Source organism: Aphelocoma coerulescens, chromosome 2 (assembly GCF_041296385.1).
Source record: "Aphelocoma coerulescens isolate FSJ_1873_10779 chromosome 2, UR_Acoe_1.0, whole genome shotgun sequence".
Lineage (NCBI taxonomy): Eukaryota > Metazoa > Chordata > Aves > Passeriformes > Corvidae > Aphelocoma > Aphelocoma coerulescens.
In genome coordinates, this window is record NC_091015.1 from 79,913,556 (window position 1) to 79,918,330 (window position 4,775).

At 44.3% G+C, this 4,775-nt stretch overlaps 1 long non-coding RNA gene across 2 annotated transcripts in view; it reads left to right on the forward strand.

Annotated features, from left to right (window-relative positions):
- The first annotated feature begins 2,736 nt into the window (after positions 1-2,736).
- Positions 2,737-4,775, forward strand: part of LOC138106885 (uncharacterized) — an 86,383-nt gene continuing 84,344 nt past the window's right edge. For both annotated transcript variants that reach the window (XR_011149174.1, XR_011149175.1), the window contains exon 1: positions 2,737-2,877. This is a non-coding gene — a long non-coding RNA (uncharacterized lncRNA). The remainder of the gene's footprint in view (positions 2,878-4,775) is intronic.

The following is a 4,775-nucleotide window of genomic DNA, read 5'->3' on the forward strand; positions in this document are numbered from 1 at the left end:
GCTCCAGGTCTGCCTGGAGAGCTGTTCTCTGGGCAGCTGGGACAGTGAGGACAGCTCTGGGGGCTGCAGCTCCCCTGTGGCGGTGCCTTCAGCATCCCAGAGTCGAGGCATTCCCAGGCCCGTGGCAGGAATGATTAACTCTGCTTCACCAATGTTATTTGTAGGGCCTGCTTGTGGGGAACATCTGGCCAAGGGCTTTGCCCTGACAAGTGCCCGTACTGATCAGGGCCAGCCACCTCTGGAGCAGCCTGACTGCTTTTGTTTACTGTAGCACTTAGCCTGGCTTTCTTCTGGATCTTCTTACAATTTGCTCATAAAACAAGAAGGAGACCAACTGCTTTCCTTGGTGTCTGTTTTCCAAGTGTGGAGGAGAATGGATGAGCCTGAGTCACAGCCAGCCAGGGTGGTGGTGAAGGTAGTGAGAAAAATAGCAGAAAGCTGCAGAGCTGGTACAAAGCGTGAAGCAGACCTAAAGGTCTTCTGCCTTATACCTGGACGAGAGGAATTTCCTCAAGACAGGTCGGTGTTAAATATTCCAGCCCAGCAGAACCTCGGTGACAGCCCGGAGAGTGAACAGTTGTCAGCCTTCCCACCCCATTGCCATATGTGTACATGGGACTAACAAGTCTTAGAGGCAAATGACAGTCATAACAAATCCCAGTGCATAAAGAGATTAACTCAACTGTGTAAGCATACTGGTTCAGTTTATCCCCTGAGCAGATCAAACTATTTAAGATTAAGGTCTTTAGTATGGATAATTACAAGCAATCCTTCATCAGGACAAGCTGCCTTCACTCTTGCCTGGTGACATTTACAACTCCCTGCAGTTTCCTTGGTTCCTAGGCTACTTTCAGAGGCTCATCTCTGTTGTGAGTCTCACCTTCTAAGTTTCTTTCTGGTGAAAAATGAATGGAGGAGATAGATGACTATTCTGTGTTTAGGACAAAGAAGTAGCTTGGTCTACTGCTGTACAAATTTAATATTTTTTTTCTGAATTTTGCATTTTCTGTGAATCAAAAGAGGCTTCTATCTCATGTGTCACTATGAGCTTTCAGAGGGAAAACTCTCCAACTTCATTCAGGTTAAAATGCCTTTCAATCTATTCTTCCTCTGTATCGACTTCCTACTAAGGCTGAAGGAAACGTAGCAAATTCTCAGAATGTGTGCTGAAGGATAAGGTAGAAAGGATTCGTCATACAGCGTAGGGGAACTGGGAAAGTTTCAGATGGGTTAGCTCTGTTGTCAGTGTGACAGAAATTGAGAGGTGCCTCTGTAGAAAAGGCTGTCACAGTCAACCTGTTGCACCGTGTGTCATCTCCAGCTGCAATCACAGCTCTGGAGCATAGGAGGCCTGTAAAGCGGCCATTCCTCTCCCAAGTGCCTGGACCATGCAACCTCTTCCACAGGCAGTGTCCTGCCTTCTTTGGCCCAAAGAGAGAAAAATAGGTGGCAGTTGGGCAGAAATGGCATTGGCAAAAGACCCTTTTTGTGTGTGTGTGTTAAATGACTGGCATTGTGAGGGGTGACTCAAGGAGAGTTTCTCTCTGGGCCCACAGGGCAATGGCCCCAGGTACAGCTGTGGAAGCAGCACTCTGCCAAGGCTGAATGCAGGTGGTGGATGATCCGAGGATAAGCAGAGTGTAAACTTGCAGATTCAAACTGTGTTCAACGTACTCAGTTCACCAGACCATCCAGTCTTGTTGGTAAAACAGATTTCCACATAATGATGGGCACCTGGGAGAATACAGTATTTCAGTTCAACTATTTCCTCAAATATGTTTTCATAACTTACTGGCTGAAAGGGGACAAAAAGCTTTGAGCAAGCCAGACAGAGGCTGCTCAAAGCTTTTTGGCTTGCTTTTACACACATGAAAGAGTTGGAGCACTAGTTCTCCTGACTACTACCATAAAATATTTTTATTTGTCTAATTACTACTCATGGTTCAGGCTGGAAACTACCTGTTTCTGGCCATTTCATAGAGAAGAAAAGAAAAAAGAGAAAAGGAAAGGAAAAAGGAAAGGCAAAAAGAAAAGGAAAAAAAAAAGATGATTGGAAGAGATAGCACTGCTCTGGCAGGCATGTGTCCCTGAGGACAGATTTTCCTTTTAAATGTCCCTGTCATTTTTTTGCTCCCTTTGGTGGTGCCCCATCTCTTCACTAGGGTCATCTACTACTGGCAGGGTTTCCCTCATATCCAGGTAAGGCTCTGGAGGGCATCACTGCTGCACTGTGAGACTTTGTCACCTATGATGAACTATCACAGTCCTTGCAGCCGGGCTGCACTGTTGGTGCTGCATGGATTTGTTCCTTACAAAACTGAACAGCAGGGGAAAAGTTTTCCAAAACTTCTTCTAAGGGACAAAACTGCAGGACAGTGAGATTTTCAATGTCTGTTAAATTGCAAGGAGGAGTTTTCTGACTCATGGTTGGATAGAAAATATGTATCTACTATTTTTGTAATTCTGCAGGTGGTAGAAAATCTAGAAAAGACCTAGTCAGTTATTGACATAGTGGGTCTCTTGAGATCTGCTGGAACATCAGGCAGAAAGACTAATTCCAGTTCTCAAGAGGCACTATTTTCACCCACACATGGGATTCTCCTATCAGGAGCTCTGATCCCATACAAGACACCGGAATCATTAGGATTATCAGGGATTTAACCGTGGAGTTTTCAAGAAGGAACTCATTTATCAGGGCCATCGGAGCACTAATAGGCTTTAATGGCCATGATCAGCCTCAGCTGGGGCTTCTCCCACACCCTGGCTCATGGGTCCTGGAGCCTAATTTCAGTTCAGCACAGTGCCATCAGTCCCTGCCTCTGTTCCAGCTGTCTTACAGCCGTGTCTGTGACTTGTTGAGGTCTCCAGTGATCCCAGGTACTGTTGTAGACTTTGCTTCTTGAGTCTGTGAACACATTGACTGATCATTTTTTCCTCATTTATTTTAGCTGCTTCTATGAGGTGAAATATCCTGCTACTTCAGGCCTGTTTTGTTGCTTGGGCTCTTGTGCCTCTGGGATGTTGATTGTTACATTTTCACCTTAGGACAAAATCTTGTTGCTTCAGCTCCACAAAGAGGTAGTGGGGAATTGCCAAATTCAGAACAAGGATGTGAAAGTGCTGATACTTCTGTGATTTGGTATTGACCTTCCAAACAAAACACACTGAATAAATACAGCATGACTTTTGAAGCTGGAAGTGTGGTGAATACAGCATGTGGTTTTGTAGCAGGAGGCCTATTTAGGTAGAGTATTAGCCAAGATGAGAACAATCAGACTTACATCACAAAGGAAAGGATGCTTTGTCATAAGCAGAATAGCTCATAGAAAAAGATCCCAGATACCTTTACTCAAAGAACATTTCAGACTGATGAAGAATCTAAAACACAGACACAATATTTAATGATTTTCTTTGCTTGCCTGCAGTTTTCTTATGCTAGCAAAGGATAGTGTCTGTCAACTTAAGCAGTGTCTGCATATCTTTCATATGTTCATGAACAACTGTATTATAAATCTGACAGGCCTGCACTTGGGCACTTCAGTGGAAGGTGGTGTTGTAATTTCAAAGCTGAATATAATCTCCATCTTGTAAATCCAAGCATAGTCTTGGTGTAATTTCTGACCATATTTAGGACATTCTAGACACAGAGACTTGAAATTACTCCAAATACTCTAGTACAAAAGAGGAAACAGCTTGTCTCTTGGAGTAGGCAAGAGTAACATAGAAGATGGTTCTTGATTTGTTTATGGAAGAGGTTGTGTGAATCTGTTTTGATGAACTTGGTGACCAAGGCATCCTTTCCAGTGCTGCATTTAGTTCTCTCAACTCATGAGAGAGGGGTGTGTGTGGGGTGGACAGGAGTTGCAACCCATCATTCAAAATCCAGCAGTATTACTGGTTTATTAAGGAAATTAGTAGGGGGTTTTGTTTCAAACAGCTCTTATCAACCATCTCTCTGAGCTCTGTAGGCTGCAATGCTCATTATCAGATCACATCTTAGGTCTGGCAGAAGTTAGTGTCTGTACCAAAGACATGAGGAAACCATGCTGAGGAGAAAGGAAGTGACCTACTTAGAGTCGTAGAGGAGGGGGAAACCCAGCATAAGTCAGAACTCTGGTCTCCTTTGTTTCACTCATAGGCAATACTTCCTCCAGCACAAAGATAGCTTCTAGTCTCTGCAACCTAGACCCTGTTCTGATCCTAGCTTCCCCCTTCCCTTTTTCCCAGGGGCTGTATTAAGGAGCTGCACTTTCACTAGCTGCTGTTGTGTGTTGAGGAGCAAATGAGCGTGGTTGGCTGACTCCTAATGCTAATTGGTATGCTAGAGGGAAAATCTAGCATGCTGCAAGGAGCACTTTCTGCAGTTTGTAGAGACTGGGATGAGAAAGGGGTAGGAAAAAATGCCTGGAGGGCACTAGGATCCAGTGAGGACAGCCCTCCCAAGTGCTACTTAGCTCTAATGTGTCCCGGCCTGTACTGGATGATCCTTCCTACTTTGTTTCCCTGTCGCTCCTTCTCATTGTGTACATGGCTGGGCATGTTTTGGAGGCTCAGGGATTCTCACTCTATTTTCCATGTGCCTCCATGCTGAAAGATGGTTTTCATATCTGTTGCTGGTTGGGTTTGTAACCGGGCGGAAACACCAATTTAGTGTAGTGGTTTGGTCTAAAATACTCATTACTGTTTATCTTCTGTGAGATAAGAATTAGGAGAAATGCAAAACAGGCACCAAACTGGAAAGAACATAAAGAAGTTTATTAACAGACCTAAAAGAA